This window comes from Tiliqua scincoides, chromosome 3 (genome assembly GCF_035046505.1).
Source record: "Tiliqua scincoides isolate rTilSci1 chromosome 3, rTilSci1.hap2, whole genome shotgun sequence".
Taxonomy (NCBI): domain Eukaryota; kingdom Metazoa; phylum Chordata; class Lepidosauria; order Squamata; family Scincidae; genus Tiliqua; species Tiliqua scincoides.
In genome coordinates, this window is record NC_089823.1 from 139,044,461 (window position 1) to 139,061,698 (window position 17,238).

The 17,238-nt window shown below is 43.6% G+C and overlaps 1 protein-coding gene across 8 annotated transcripts in view; it reads left to right on the top strand.

The window, feature by feature from the left end:
- The window catches only part of ANXA11 (annexin A11), a 72,000-nt gene that overhangs the window by 22,282 nt on the left and 32,480 nt on the right, over positions 1-17,238 (top strand). Inside the window, exon 1 of one of the 8 annotated variants that reach the window (XM_066620754.1) lies at positions 4,644-4,801. The exons of the other annotated variants lie outside the window; for them this stretch is intronic. The gene's annotated coding sequence lies outside the window, so the exon portion shown is untranslated. Of the gene's footprint in view, positions 1-4,643; positions 4,802-17,238 lie in introns of those variants that run through there. 8 annotated transcript variants of the gene reach the window in all.

The following is a 17,238-nucleotide window of genomic DNA, read 5'->3' on the forward strand; positions in this document are numbered from 1 at the left end:
ACCCCTCCCTCTTTGCAAAGGAGCCCAAAAGAAACTTTGTACCCCTTGATAAAATTCTTCTCAGAGGCCCTGCTCCACTCTCTGGTGGTCTGTGGTGAGAAGTGATCACTTGTCGAGATACTGGAAGTGACTGAAGACGATCTTTTTTTAATTTTATTCTGAGACCTTGTGGACCTCTTCTCAGGGTCTCATGGACCACCTATAGTCCAAGGACCACAGGTTGAAAACCAGTGATCTACTATCTGTCAGGTGCCTGGGCCACACTGACAGGCATCCATGGCACTTTACCAATTATATATTAATTTGAACTACTAGTCTGGTCACAGCATTCAGGCATTTTACTTTTTGCAGCATTGTGGCACCAGATAACCATACAGAACTGCTGTTCTGATGTCCATAATCTATACCTTCATAACTTTTAGATTGCTGTCATAAGCAATATGTGGGGCTGCCTCTGAAACCAGTTTGAAAACCTTAGTTGGTTCAAAATGCAGCAGCCAGAATATTAATTGGTACAAGCCAGAGGGACTATAGGTGCAATCCTAACCAACTTTCCAGCACTGGCATAGCTGTGCCAGTGGGGGATGTGCTGCACCCTGCAGTTGGGGGGCAGTCATGGGGGCCTCCTCAAGATAAGGCAATGTTTGTTCCCTTACCTTGAAGTTGCATTACCCTTACATCAGTGCTGGAAAGTGGGTTAAGATTGTGGCCTATATCATATATCACATCACAGAAGAACTGCTGTTTAAACCTTGCGGTAATCATTATTTTTAATTGATATAGGAAATTGTATTGGGTTTTTTTCAGTTTTTTAGAATTTATGTGAAGCACTCAGAGAAGTATGGTTATATAATAATAGTACATAAGTTTAATATACTGTATGGTATCCCAAATAATGTGCAAACAAGCTATCTCCTTTTTTCCATAACCATTTCTACTATAAGGAAGCAAAGTTCTTGACTGAACTTATGTGTCATACCAGTTTCTCCACACCAGGAAATTTGTTGTGGAAATTGGTATGGAAATACGCTACCATTTCAGTATGACACATAGTCACGTAGACATTATTGCCACATCATTAGCACTGCTGCCTTTGGTACAATTTTGTGTTTATAAATAGAAGCCAGTTAAAGGAAGTGGTGGTTTTCTCAGCATGGTTATTTCAACCTCTCTTTCCATTTTATTAGAAAGAGAAGTTCAGTTGCTATTCTCTTCGTGACATATAACAGGGACACTCATTCATTTTTTTCCCTGTTGACTTTTCAGTTCACTTTTAAAAGTGCCAGTTACGTCCCTAATGGGGAGTGTCTGTGGGAAATACCCACACAGTTGGCCATGCCCCCTTACAGTACAGTAGTTGCATTCACATTCGGCTCCTCAGTGTGCCATGCAAATATAGGGCAGCTTACACTGAACTGCTTTTAAAGCTCAGCCATCCCAGCTTGCTTCCCATTTCTTCATACACATTTAACCCATTTTTGCCGGCCCACAGGTGTACACATTCGGTCCCTGTTGGATATATGCAACATTATGCAGAAATGGCTTAAAGATGCTTTTAGGACCCTCTCTTATGCTAATGAAGCAAGAGTTTTGGTTCAATAAGAGGAGCAACTTGCTTAATCTTGACCGAAAGATTCATATTTATAAGACTAATGATACTTTCTCTTTGTCCATCTGCTTTTGCAAGATTATCCCCATTGTGCAGATGGAGGGCTGAGGCCTGGAGGAAAAATATCTTACAATAAAACCATCTAGTGCAGGGGTGTCAAACATAAGGCCCAGGGGCCAGATGCGGCCCCTGGAAGCTTTGTATCTGGCCCTCAGGCTCTCAGCTGCTGAGCAGTGCTGAGGTATTACTTCTGAAACAGCAGCCCACATGAAAATTGTTTCCCATATATTGAAATACAATCAAGTTTTGCATACTTTCTCTTCTGCCATTTGCAGTTAATAAGCTTCTATATCAGGGGTGTCCAAAGTTTTTGGCAGGAGGGCCACATCGTCTCTCTGATGCTATGTTGGGGGCTGGCAAAAAAAAAGAATTAATTTACATTTAAAATTTGAATAAATTTACATAAGTTTACATAAATGAATATATTAAAGATGAACATATATGAATGAATGAAGGTCTTGCAATAGCTCAAGGCCTATAAAAGGCCTTGCACAAAGCAAGTCTGGCCTTTCCTTTGCTGCCGCTATTGCATCACAGACATGAAACAACAAGCAGTGGAGGGAGCCCTCATCCCACAGCTCATGTGAGAGGTCAAACAGTCGCCCTCATGCTGAGAGCAGTTGCGTTGGGCCAGTGCGGGCTCCAACAAATACTCGGAGGGCCAGAGGCTCATTGGAGACTGGGGGCTCCCTGAGGGCCACATTGAGAGGCCTCAAGGGCCGCAAGTGGCTCCAGGGCCGGGGTTTGGGCACCCCTGTTCTATATGATAACAAAGTGCTGATTTCTGGCCATCAGCTGCTTAATGATGTTATTTTCTGCTTAATGACAACACTTCTGGCCCTCAGCAGGCACAGTGAATGCTAATTTCGGCATCTGTATGAAACAAGTTTGACACCCCTGATCTAGTGGCTGTGATCCAAGTAGGAAATTTTCCTGGCTCACCCTCTTATAGTTACTCTTCTACACCCCCCCCCCCAATAAGGCTGCCACCTTTTATCCTAGCAACTTATGGGCAGCCCAGCCCATCAATGGCACATCAGGGGGCTTATTGCAACCACATTGCAAGTGTAGTAACATTGGGTTGTTTTTGTTTTTTTAATGGAGTCAGAAAAGGGACAGTTAATGCCTAATGGTCACTATGTCCTAATACACAGTATTTTCAGTTTCCAGAGTCGGGATGACAAAATAATACCACTATACATTTTATTTCTACAACTTATAGTGCAATCCTATGCATATCTATTAAATAAGCCCCACTGAGTAAGCCCCATCGGACTTACTCCTAGGTAAGTGTGTATAAGATTTAGGGCGCAGTCCTAACCAACTTTCCAGCACTGGCATAGCTGTGCCAGTGGGGCGTGTGCTGCATCCTGCAGTTGGGGGGGGCAGTCATGGAGGCCCCCTCAAGGTAAGGCAATGTTTGTTCCCTTACCTTGGAGTTGCATTGCCCTTATGTCAGTGCTGGAAAGTAGGTTAGGATTGCAGCCTTACTTATTTTAAAAGATGTATATATTGTACTGCTTTTTTTAAACTTCAGAGTGGTTTGCTTTGAGCTTTAGGACTGCAAACTACCGACTTTGAGCTTTGGGATTGCAGCCTTAGGGCCCAATCCTATCCAATTTTCCAGGGCCAGTTCAGTGGTGCCAGTGGGGCGTGTGCTATATCCTTTGGTGGGGAGGCAATCACTGAGGCCTCTTCAAGTTAAGGAAACATTTGGTTCCTTACATTGCGGCTACATTGTGGCTGCACCTGTACTGGAAATTTGGATAGGATTGGGTCTCTAGGCTGCAATCCTAACCACACTTTCCTGAGAGTAAACCCCATTGAACAAAATAGGACTTACTTCTGAGTAGACCTGGTTAGGATTGTGCCCTTGGGCACTTACTGGGGAGTAGTGCTTATGAATCAGTGAGTTTACTTCTGAGTAGAAATGCCTTGCATGGTCACTCACATTAGTTTTTTTGTTTTCAGTGTATTTGCTGTTGCCCACTAAAGCTCCTTTAAAAAACAAAAAACACTGTTTTGAAACTGAAGGTACAACATTGATGGAAATGTCTCCATCATAGAAAATACAAATCCCCCTGTTGGCTTATCCCTGAGATTCTAAATGCAGCCCAGATATGTGGGTCTTAAAAGTGCTTTTCAAAAGCAATCAGACTTTGGTGAGTTGGGGGGGGGGGAGTGAATGTCACATTGAGGGGCAGCCACTGCAAATAGGCAGAAATTCCACAGGATGCAGCTTTGCCAGCACAGAAGTGTGATACTGGGCCTTAACTTGTGGAATTTCTGACTTTTATAGAGGTATTAAGACTGCAATGCTGTGCATATTGATCTGGCTGTGAATCCCACTGACAAAGGAGAAAGTCGGACACAAACCTGCCTATAACTGGCTGCTCAGGTAGAGGCACGGTGATCAGATGGCCTCTTTTTCCAGAACATGTCCTCTTTTTTTTAGCTTCCTGTGCTAGAACAAGACTTAAATGTCTTCCTTTTCCCTGTAAGCAGAACGCTGCAGGCAGCACATAGTCTCCTTGCAATGAATACATTATACATAATAGAGTTTTAAATTTAGTAATAAGTAATATAGTGGTTAAATTAATCACATAAATTCCATATGAGTGTGTTGAGTTTTTTCCCCCATGTCCAACATTTTTCTTGGATGTCCTACATTTCGGAATGCCTGTTCCTCCTTTGTGGTTATGACATCTGGTGGCAGAGGAGTTGTACCAGGAATGAAAACACACACGCACCCTCTAGTGTTTCAGAACTTTTGTGAAAGTCAGGATTGTCCAGGAGTCTTGAATCACATCCCTGGGTTTGTCCCAACTGGAGTACCTTCGTCCCTGAGCTAAAAATAGACATCAGCATCATCATGCGTGACACCCACAGAACAGGAGGAGGGCTGCTTCGCAGGTCGAGAAGCGCAGGCTCAGCCCACCAGCCGACCTGGCTGTCAGCACGAAACCTGACGCTCTTCTCCGCCTCCCAAACCCGGGGGGAGGACCCTAGGAGGAGGAGGAAGAAGAAGGGCGAGCCCAGCTCCTCCTCCTCTTGCTGCGCGCCCGTTTCCTCGGAAGGGAGCAGTCGGAGGGAAGCTTGCGGTGCCCGGGGTCCCCCTGCGTTTCTCCCAAGGTAAGAGTCCTGGGTGCTGCTGGGGAAAGGCACCCTCGCCTCCCTGTGGGCTGACCGCTGTCGGAAACGGATTGCTCAGCCAGATGGACTTTGGGTCCAGCTCAGCAAGTCACTTCCAGCTCTAGGCAGGTTGGCTCAGCCCCCACCCTAAGAGGCTGGACTCTTAGGAACACGTCCCGCTGCCAGGAAAGCTTGCAGGCAGCCCTCCGCTCCAGCGCCCACGGGGTCCCCGGGTCGAGCAGGCAGCTTGATCCTAGGCAGGACTCGTTAATATGGAGGGCTCCCTCCCTGCTCAAATGCAAGCAAACAAGGCTTGCCTAAGGGAAGTGAGAGCTGTCCGTCAAGGGCGTGGTCCTGGACTGGCTGGGGAGAAGAGGAAAGGAGGCAGCCCACATGCAGCTCTTGCCCAAGCAAGCCGCCTCTGTTTGGCAGTTTCTATAGGGACAAGAAACATCCATAGGGTGCTTTCTCCTAAGTGCTGAAAACACTCAGGATGCCTTTACTAATCCACTGCGTTCACTGCTGTTGTTTTGTTTTTTGACATGTTTGTTAGCTGCTTTTCTCCCTTTCTCACCTCTGGTTTGCAGGCTTCTTGGGGCAGGGACCTGCTTTCCATGTGCATTGTGTGGGCATGGGGCAGGTGCTTTGCTGTAGCATCGTGAACAGTGTAAAGCGCCGTGTGTGCTGATGGGACTAAACTGGTGTTTCTCAACCAGTGGTACTGGTACCACCAGCGGTACGTGAGGTGATGCCTGGTGGTACTTTGCAGGACTCCTGCTGCCCAGGACCAGGTATGTGATGCAATAAAGAGCAGTAGGAGGCTTGGTTCGGCAGGCAGAGCTCCAAAGCATGCTTCACCACGCTCGAAAAAGCTCTCCTGTCCGCCCTGAGCCTCTTACTGGTGTTTGTCACATCGTATCTGGCCTCCCAACCTAGAGGAAACTGGCAATGATGTCATCACCAGTTACTTCTGGTGGTACTTCCAATAGATGACCTTGTGAAGTAGTATGGAGGAGGACAAGCCTTGAAAAACACTGCACAAGACCAATAATTTCAGCTGGATCTTGATGAAGGTGATGCAGTAATATTGTAATTTATATATTTTTTTTATTTTGAGTGTTCAGAATGCTTCACACACACATGACTTCAGTAACCTTACAACAGCATGGTAAAGAAAACTGGCATTATTAGCCTCCCATGATGGATTTGGGATAGAGAAAGTGTTTGGAGGATTATTGCTTCCCCAACTTGTGACTGGTCTTGGCAGTGGGATCTTCCAGCTTCTTAACCTGTACCTGTTACTAACTACATTCATTTATGGCCCTTTATGCCCCCTTTCTTGCCTTTCCACAATTCCCCCCACCCCCCAACAGCTGACCTGTGAGTGAGTCCTGATGTGGTACTCCAGGACAGGACTGCCCAGGTAGAGATCAAGCTGTGCTTGGTGGCCCAGGTAGTGCAAGCCTTGTTCTGCCTCAGTGAAAGACCAAATGCTGAACTGGATGGACTTGTGGACTGATATAACCAAGTGATACTGAAAATTAATGTACTGTAACATGTTGTTCTTGTGTTTCTCTGAGGCAGCCAGGTTAAAGCACCATGATCAGTCTGATTAGGTTCACTGCCTGAATTTTATTGTGGTTTCAAGAAATAAAAGATGTGATAGCTGGGCTTGTGTTTTAATGGTAGAGGGAGTAGAGGAGCACCAGGACCAAGTCACTTAAATGACTTCTATAGGCCTCCTAATTTTTCCATATGGCTGAACTATAATTTTTGTTAAGCCCATTACTATAACCTTCTAAAGACATTGTGCAACTCTGAAAAGTCTTCACAGTTTCACCATGCCTTTGGGAAGGCCAGTGAGCCCAGCTGCCACCATGCCTATACTGTTTGTATATGTTGCTGTGTGCCTGGGGAGGTAGAGCAGGGAGATAGTGCTAGCAAGCTCCACCCTCTGCCAGTGATGTGCTCGTTGAGCTCCACCCTCCCCATGATCAGCTTTTGTTGCTGCAGGCAAATGCTGTTGACATGTTGTTTGACAACATGGTGGGCAGTTTGCAGCAGGAGTAGCATGTTACAGACCCACTCTAACCATGGATGCTACCCACAGAGAACAACTGAACAGGGCTTATGAGATGCACTGCACAAGAAAGTGAATTGGAAGTGAATCCTAAACATGTCTATGCAAAGGTAAGCTCCACTAAGTTCAGTGGTACATTCTTGTGTGCGTAGGGAACAGAAGTTCCAGTCCTATCTAAGCAAATGGAAAGCACCCACAGCCTCAGTAAAGTAAAACAAACAGAACAACTGTTGGAAAATTTCTCTTGCATCATGGCTGGTTTGGGCCTTAGTTCAGAAGTTTGAAAATTTTCAGCAACATTGCATTAACAAGAGGACCATAGGCACTAGATCCCATGGTTTTCAGTAGGGGAAACAAAGCAGATTGCCAGTGTTTAATACTGTGATGATAAACCTGCAAGTTTGCATTGCCTGTTAAAACTTTATAAGACAGGGGGGAAGGCCAACAGTGGACTTCACAGCACTTGGCTCCTTTTCTATAACACTCTTCACACTTTATCCCCCATGTGTTTCTGTCCAGGTGAGTGGGGGAGGGCAGGATGAGTGTGCCAGTAAACCTTGTCCCAGTGATAATGTCTCCACCAAATCCTTGCCGGTGACAAGCATATCAGGCCCCTCACCCTGTGAGCATTGCTTGTTTGGATGGCACTTTCCAGGGTGGCTGTCACAGAGAGGATCTCCTCTTGTTATCAGCTTATGTCACTGCAGAGAAATGCTAATAACGGGGGTGGAGTGGGGGAGAGACAGTGCGTGCATTTGGGTGGGACTTGTGGGCATGATTGTCCTGCCCCCACACATACAGGAACACATGGGGAATACTGGGTGAAGAGCACAATGTAAGTAGCAGAAACTACTACATTATGCCAGACAGGCAGCTGTAGGAACCACTGCAGGGTAGTTTTAAATCACCAAAAGCCTTGATTTAAACCAGGGGTCTCCAAACCCTGGCCTGGGGGGCCAGATGCAGCCCGCGGAGACCCTCTATCTGGCCTGCAGCCAGCCTCTGATCCCCTGAGAGCCTCTGGTCCAGTTGACCAAACACAACCAGAGTTGTGCTTGTGGGGTGGGGGAATGGGGGTCCATTTAAGTGTGTGTGCTTTATTTCTTGGGTTGGTGTTGGTGCTTGGGGAAATCCTGGACATTTGAGCCCATTCATTCATTTCAGTCATTCATCTAAGTTGCATCTCTAATATATTTATTTAAATTTTATATGTAATTTTTTTTCCGGCCCTTGACACAATGCCAGGTATTTGATGCGGCCCTTTGACCAAAAAGTTCAGAGACCCCTGATTTAAATCGTTGGTTTAAATCAATTTTTTACACATTAGATACTTGCTAAAAGTTGAAATTCATACTAATCGGTTGCTGTAGCCACAAAGACACATTCCTTCTAATGTCACTTCCTTGCCAAGCAGGCCTTCCATCTTTTCGTTGCATTTGTCATCTTTTCCCCAGAGAAGTAATATTGCCAAACAGGGTCTCTTTTGCAACCTGCTGCCATGACAGGTTTCTCCAGCCAGCTGCTGGTTGGAATTGGTGCTTGAAGGTGCTGCTTCTCTCCATTGTTCTCTTCTGTTTTAGTTCCCTGCTTCTGCTTTAACATCAAGCAGTTGGCTTAACTCTACCCCACCCTGTCATGGGTCAATGGATGACAGGTGTGGTGATTTGCTAGCCCCACCCCCTTCCCCCTGTCAAGCCATAATATATGTACATGTATATGTACACTATGTGATGATTAACAAAGGTGATTTCCTTCAGGTCTTTCTTTGAAAATGAAAGCAGTATTTAGTTTTAAAAGAGAAAATGTTTGTAAATTCAAATTTCCTTTTACATCAGAGTATTTTAAAAAGAGGAACTTGCCTCATAATCCTATGCAAGTTTACTCAGAAGTAAATTCCACTCTTTTCAATGGAGCTTATTCCCTGGAAAGTGTGCCTAGATTTGTAGCCTAATTATAGCTGAAACGTTAAAAAAGAATCTGGTTTTTAAAAGCTGGTTTTATTATCTCCTCTGCAAGTGTGCCTATTTGTAAAATGTGTATAGAATGCAGAATTTGGATTAAGTTGGTATAGATTTTTGTGAAAGTACAACTCCATGAAATCCTAGATTTTCAGCCTAATCCTGTCCACACTTTCCTGGGAGTAAGCCCCATTGACTCTGATGGGACTTACTTCTGAGTAGACATGCATAGGCTCAGGCGGTCAGTGTTCCAAGCATTTTAAAGAGCTTTGCACAATTAAAAGTGCTTTATTATTATTATTATTATTTATAAAGTACCTCAAAAACTAGGCACGGCACAATAATATATATTTCAAACTATACAGTAGCAGCTTGCAATTGCAGTATGAAACTTTTTCCCTTAAGCCGAGTTATTTCCCAAATATAGAGTGTGTGTTTTCCTTTCTGTATACAAAACTGTAACAAAGAAATTTCCTGCCCATATTGCCTTTTGTTAACTGTTAATAATATTGTTATTTCGGTTGCCTTGTTTCTGACTTTTTCAGCGGAATCTAGTTTTAGGGCAGTTGTAAATCTCCTAATGCTACTTACTGCATACCTCCTGGCAGCTGCTGGATTATTTTTGGAAGTTTGAATATGCATGCTTTGGTGGCAGAATTATTTCACAGAGAGCTAGTGTAGTGATTAGCACCAAGACTAGTCTTTGGGAGGGAAACACAATAACTTCCTTGTAATTCAAAAGGGGTGTGTGTTTGCAGAGGAGAATTTATAGGTAGGAGTGGGGTGGTTAACCCTCCGCCTGCTTGCTGAGTTCCCCCCAAATTCCTACTCTCCCGCCCCCCTTTGTGCCTGTCCTATTCACTTATAAAACTAAGGGGGGGACGACATGTGCAGTTTTTACACAAAAGGTTCAGGTAGGTGACGGGAGATGAGACTGCCTTTACTTCATCCTTCTCCATCACTGTAGGAGCTCCCGGCAGCCCCCATGCCTCAGAATGTCTACAAATTGCAATTGGAATCCACTTCTGGGTTGCAATTTTGAAACTGGAAGTGGATTCCTATCAATATTTTTAAATATTCTGAGACTTGGGGAGCCTGGGGCTCCGCACACCCCGTGGAGGCCAGTGCTGTCAGAGGTGAGTACAAAAAGCCCCTTTGTCCCCAGCAGCAGCACAATCGCGTTGCCACCATTCCCCACCCTGCCCCTTAAAGGGGCAGAGACAGGGCTTCCCAGGCTGGTGGGTTGTGACCCATCGGTTTAAGAACCCTTGCCTTACCTGATGCATGAACAAGGCATGCATGTGAAAAACAAATATGACTGCTCCTATGATGGCAAGGAGAGCAGATTCCTGAAATTTAGGACCTTGGTTTTGACCTGATAGGAAGCCAGTGTGGACTCCACAGGATTTTGGCTTTGGGAGCAATAAAATGCATAATCCTGGCTCAACTGTGAGTTGCTTTAGAGTAATTCCAATATCTTGGCTTTAGTTCCTCATCTCTAGGCTAGGAGACAGAAGTGTAAAACAGGGCAGTATTGAAACTAAATTAAGTATAACAGGGTACTTCTTAAAGCATTTCATAAAGATAGACTGTAATAAAAATTAATAGTGAGTGTGTGTATAAATACACATAAATATACCTTTGTTTTAGTGAATAGTTCAAAGATAGAAATATGTGTGTTTGAATGGAAAGGACTTGGGCCATTTGCCAGATTTGTATCCCATGTTTCACCCAAGGAGCATTGGGGAGCATACATGAGGGCAGTTTATTCTTAAACCAACCCTGTAAGGTGGGCTGGGCTGCAAGAGTGACACAAGGTCACTAGTGGTCTTTGTGGTTCCAACTAGATCAATTTATCTGGTGATATAATGTATAAATATAAACCTGTCCTGATCTTCAGCTGGGGCCTAGCTCTTTTTGGTTGGTTTCCTATGTCACTTTGGTTGCCAGTGACATAGGAAAGGGTCTTTTTTGAGGCAGCACCAAGGTTTTGAAATGTACCTTCCCCTGGGATTGCATGGGCTCGATGTTGCAGACCTGCTGTGGGCCATAGAACTCTTTTTTTATTTCATTGGGTGTTTGACTTGAGCTGAACGATCTGGCTGACTCCTCCATTGTGTTACATGATTTGATTTTGCTATTTGTTTGTGTGTGTGTTTTAGTTATTTTGGCTTATTGCTATTTAATGCTATTTTCAACAATAAACTACTTTGAAGGCCCCTATTGGGTGGAAGCGCGGCCTAAAATGAATACAACTAAATAAATACTAGGCCCAATCCAGCAAGAAGTTCTCTTGCAGAAGACTTATTGGAAATGAAGGGAACTGCAAGAACAGTAGCTTATACTGGAGAGAACCCTCTGCTGGACTAGGTCCATTGTAAATGTATTTGATATTATTATTATTATTAACAGTATTTATACACCACTTTTCAACTAAAAGTTCACAAAGCGGTTTACAGAGAAAAATCAAATAACTAAATGGCTAATACTAAAGTATTTATTTACTTATTTGAAATTAATAGAGCAGAGGAGTGTATCTGTGATCTCAAAAGCATGCGTGGCAGATTTGTATGATGGTGTATTCGGGGTTTTTTTTTTAGACTTCCTAATGGTCTCCTTGGCAAGATTGGGAAGAAAAATGTGTTCATCAAGTGCAGCTGGGTTTCATTGTTCTCTCTTCCTCATTAACTCAGGTGCATTTCCTAGTGCATGACAACCTTAAGCAATAAGTAGCAGTTTCTTCTTGCATAATAAATTGCTTCTTATGACATTGAACCTAGCCTTCATAGAAACTGACAGTCCTCCCTGTGACCAAATGCAGCCCCCTGTATTTGCATTGTGACCTGCCAGGTGCTTGACAACTCCTCTGGTTTAGCGGTCTCAGGTGGGAAACAGAGAGAGATCTATCATGTCCTGATGTGTGGACTGTGTACTGCTTAGTGGCTGACAAGTTGTATTAGTTTGCTCTACAGGGGTTCCCAAACTGGTGAGTCACAACCTGATTTTTGGTGGGTCCCCAAAAGGTGATGGAAAGATAAGATAACTAACTGCCTCAAGCCCCAAGGCTATTAAAAAACTAGATACTGTAGCTACTATTACCCTGCAAAGAACTCAGCTCCTGCAGTTCGCAAGCTCCTGCAGTTTGCATATGTAAATATAGGGAGATAAATGTTTGAGGGTCTTTTTCTGGTTAGTAAAGATAAATAAATAATAAATAAAAATGTTATTTCTTTCTAGATCTCCTTTTTAAAAAGTCTGGTAAGCCTAGCTTGGTCCCGATAATGTGTCATTTTAAAAAGTGAGTCCTGGTGCTAAAATGTTTGCTAAAATGCTCTAATAGGATGTGAAAAATGCCTTGACTTGTAATGTCATGCTCCTGCAGCATCCATTTTAAACTGTCAATGGATATCTTTCTCATCTCTTTCACACATTAGCTTTTTTTGTCTTGGAAAAACTGGCAAGAGAGGAGAAACTTTGTGCGCTTCAACTCCCTTCTCCTTCTTTTCCCTCTAATGTTGCCATGGGTGGGGCATACTTCCTTGTACATTAGAGCCTAAAGCACTGTTTCTCCTTCTGTCATTATTATTGCTTCTTATGACATCACCACAGACCTGCATGGAAAATGTAACAACCCAGCACTGTAACTCCCTTCCAGTTGATACTGTCCTGCTTTTTAAAAGAGGGCAATCGCAGCAGGAATTGACCAGGGAGAGCCTTCACTAGTCTTCTCACAGACTATATCATGTTTAGTGTTGAGCGTCATGTTGAGTGTCATGGAACAGGTTTCTGAAGACATTGTAACAGAGCCTGGCAGTCCTAACAAATTTTAGTCAAGATATGATAGTTTGTGCATGGCTTTGGCTTGGGAGAAGCCAAAATAATTTCGAAAGTTGTAAGAGTTGGATCCCCTCTCTTTTTGGTTTTTGTATGCAAAACATGAGTTTATGATGATCTCCATAATTTTGACTCTGTTGTGATGGTGCTAATGTTATAACTGAGTTGGCATCTATGAGGATGCCGGTTTGGTGGTGGTGGGGGAACGAACCAAAAACAAATCTGGTTCTCAGTCTGCTTCTTGGATAATAGTGCAGGTCCAGGAATGCAAAAGTTGGCCTTCCCTGGGTTAGATAAAATAAAGTTTACAACAGTCTTCATATGTTGTACTGTCAGCATACCTTGTCCCATTGATTTGTCTGCTAATGTTCACATTGTAGAAGATTCTGGGAAGTATTTTAGAGTTTACTCTGGCTTGGTTTGGCCATCGTGATTGTGCCTTGGGCTCATGGCCTTGCATAGATTATTTCATTTGGACAATGCCACAAATACAGTTTGCCTGAACCAGGAAGTGAAAGACTTGAAGCACACTGGATGGGAGGAACATAAGAACAGCGCCACTGGATCAGGCCATAGGCCCATCTAGTCCAGCTTCCTGTATCTCACAGCGGCACACCAAATGCCCCAGGGAGCACACCAGATAACAAGAGACCTCATCCTGGTGCCCTCCCTTGCATCTGGCATTCTGACATAACCCATTTCTAAAATCAGGAGGTTGCGCATACACATCATGGCTTGTAACCCCATAATGGATTTTTCCTCCAGAAACTTGTCCAATCCCCTTTTAAAGGTGTCTAGGCTAGACGCCAGCACCACATCCTGTGGCAAGGAGTTCCACAGACTGACCACACGCTGAGTAAAGAAATATTTTCTTTTGTCTGTCCTAACCCGCCCAACACTCAATTTTAGTGGATGTCCCCTGGTTCTGGTATTATGTGAGAGTGTAAAAAGCATCTCCCTATCCACTCTGTCCATCCCCTGCATAATTTTGTATGTCTCAATCATCCCCCCTCAGGCATCTCTTTTCTAGGCTGAAGAGGCCCAAACGCCCTAGCCTTTCCTCATAAGGAAGGTGCCCCAGCCCCGTAATCATCTTAGTCGCTCTCTTTTGCACCTTTTCCATTTCCACTATGTCTTTTTTGAGATGCGGCGACCAGAACTGGACACAATACTCCAGGTGTGGCCTTACCATAGATTTGTACAACGGCATTATAATACTAGCCGTTTTGTTCTCAATACCCTTCCTAATGATCCCAAGCATAGCATTGGCCTTCTTCACTGCCGCTGCACATTGGGTCAACACTTTCATCGACCTGTCCACCACCACCCTAAGATCTCTCTCCTGATCTGTCACAGACAGCTCAGAACCCATCAGCCTATATGTGAAGTTTTGATTTTTTGCCCCAATGTGCATGACTTTACACTTACTGACATTGAAGCGCATCTGCCATTTTGCTGCCCATTCTGCTGGTCTGGAGAGATCCTTCTGGAGCTCCTCACAATCACTTCTGGTCTTCACCATTCGGAAAAGTTTGGTGTCGTCTGCAAACCTAGCCACTTCACTGCTCAACCCTGTCTCCAGGTCATTTATGAAGAGGTTGAAAAGCACTGGTTGCAGGACAGATCCTTGGGGCACACCGCTTTTCACCTCTCTCCATTGTGAAAATTGCCCATTGACACCCACTCTCTGCTTCCTGGCCTCCAACCAGTTCTCAATCCATGAGAGGACCTGTCCTCTAATTCCCTGACTGTGGAGTTTTTTCAGTAGCCTTTGGTGAGGGACCGTGTCAAACGCCTTCTGAAAGTCCAGATATATAATGTCCACGGGTTCTCCCACATCCACATGCCTGTTGACCTTTTCAAAGAATTCTATAAGGTTCGTGAGGTAAGACTTACCCTTACAGAAGCCATGCTGACTCTACCTCAGCAAGGCCTGTTCATCTATGTGTTTTGAGATCCTATCTTTGATGAGTGTACAGCTCTGTTTACACAGGGTGCTGGCCAGTCTTCTTGGGCTTCATTGTCTCCCTGGTGGTGACTGAAAATGCCCCATAAAACACCATACTGTTTGTAACTGTCTGGATTGTGGGCACAAAACACAGGTATGCTAAAAAGTGGTCTTGTGTTTCCCTGTAACACAGTTTAAAAATCCTTGTTTGGAGTGAAGATCTGTGGGCTAACCAACATTTGTTTTTGACTGTGGGTATAACAGGTTCCTTTAGGAGGGACATTTTGGAAGAGCGAATGTTATGCCACTTCACAAGCTATGACCGCTACAAACTACCTGCACTGTGAACGCCCATGAGCAGTATGGATTTTACTAAAGAGAGAGCTGATTTAATTCCTATCTATCCATTCTCCTAAAGGAACCTGTTATACTCATAGTCAAAAAAAAATGTTGATTTGTTTTTGACTATGGGTATAACAGTTTCCTTTAGTAGGGACATTTTGGAAGAGCTAATGCTATGCCACTTCACAAGCTATGGCAGCTACTAACTACCTGTACTGTGAACACCTGTGAGCAGTATGAATTTTAATAAAGAAAGAGCTGTTTTCATTCATATCTAACCATTCCTTCAAGGAGCTCTGGGTGTGTATTGCACCCGTTTCTCTCCATTTTAGTATTGTAACAAACTTGTGAGGATTATGTAAGAGAAAGTGAATGTCCATCCAAGGCTGAGGAGGAATTTGCACCCAGGTCCAGGTCTGACATCCTAGCCAGTACACCATGGTGACTTCCATGTGCCCCATACACACTGATATAGTGCCAGTTGATATAATGCCGTACACGCTGATATAATTCCAGTGCCCCATATAAACTGATATAATGAAAAACAAAATTAATAGACATTTCTAAAGCTGAATTCTTAAATGTATTTAGTCCACAAGAGTCTTTTGTGCAATCAGCAAGAATGAGGCTTGCATGAAACAGTGTAATTCAGAGCTTTTAAAGCTACAGCTGTGTTGAAAGAGGGGTGTTAACCAAAATACAGACTTACATGTACCAGATGTGACTTCAGATGCCAGCTTTGTTTTTTGTTTTTAAAGGCAAGGTAGCAGTAGAAAAATAGCTTTCTATATGAGGCATTTTGGCTGTGTCATAATATTTTCCTCCATAAAGTTGCAGAATGATTAAACGTGTACTTCTACAGCAGCTGCAGGCAGGCTTCAAAACTTGCAGAATCTACTTTTTTTTTTGTTAGAACTAGTGCTGGCAAGTTCTAACCAAAAAACGACCTGGTTGGTGGGTACCCTGGGGTAAAGCCTTGCACTGGACTACACATGGTGACCTCCATCCACTCCCTGAGGACATCTTAGGAGCTTTCACTGTCACCTGTAGTGAGGAATTAGCACAAGGGCAGCTTAATTTTTTAAAATGTTTTTTAATTTTTTTAAATTTGTAGTTTTACTTTTTTTTGGGAAGTCAGAAACTCTTGCTCTTTTGCTCCAAATTACCCAGAGATTGACCAATGGAGCCCAATGCACCTTTTGCTGCCCCTGCTCTAGAGCTGCATATTTGTACCTTAAATTCTGTATCTCCCCTTGCCCCAAAAGATATTTCTTTATGGGTTGAACTTGTAGCACTACCTGGCATGAAATTGGGTAATCCTCTTGAAAACTACACAGGGGAGTTCTGTTTGAGGCACAAACACAGTGGTTGTATTATTGCCACCAGGTCAAAAATATTCCAAGCTGCTGGAAGCAAAAGTGTTTACAAGGCCTCTATTTAGAGTAGCCTTCAGGGAAAGGCCCTATTTATTCTGTAACAAGAGAGTTCTGTCATATAAAATATGAAACTTTCTGCAGCCTTTAGGTAAATTGCCTGTACAATTTAAAGAATTTCCCCTGTCTGTGCATTTGCTGGAATCCTGTGATTCATCCTTTATATTTTTACTTATGTACATTAATCACCTATATTTATTTTTTTGTTTGGGGCAGAATGTTTCCTTTTTCATAATTATCAAAATGATGGTAACGATAAAATAATTTGGTTTTTGGGACAGAGTTTTGGGCCAGCATGTATACTGTACTGGTACTGCTTTCAAAAGGACAATGAGTAGCATGTTAGATCCGCCTTGCTGCTAGAGAGATAGCAGCATAACAAAGTATAAATTTAAATTCAGATTGCATTCTTGGGCAAGGTTGAGTGAAGGGAGGAGCCTCAGTGCAACCAGGGAGAGACTGCCTGCAACCTTCTAAATGCAGTGGTTTCAATTTGGGAGGGTAGGCAAAGCTCTTTTCGACTGTTTTATTTTCTCACTTTGTAAGAGTATGTCCTCCAGTATCTGCGGAACTGTGGATAACTGAAATCTCAGGTGCCAGATCTGTGGATACTGGAGTATGCCTGTTTACGATTGGGCTGTTAGACTATCATTCTGCTACTCTGACAGTCACCACCACCCCACTCTCACTTTGGGCTCTTCATGAAGGCCTCTCCATGAAGGCTCTGTGCTTTTAGATGTAATTTTTTTTCTTTGTTGGCTGTATATAAAGCATTAGCAGCGGCTGGCCCATAAAATATCCCATCCTGGAAGGCAAAGAGCAAAAGGAAATGCTAATCAAAA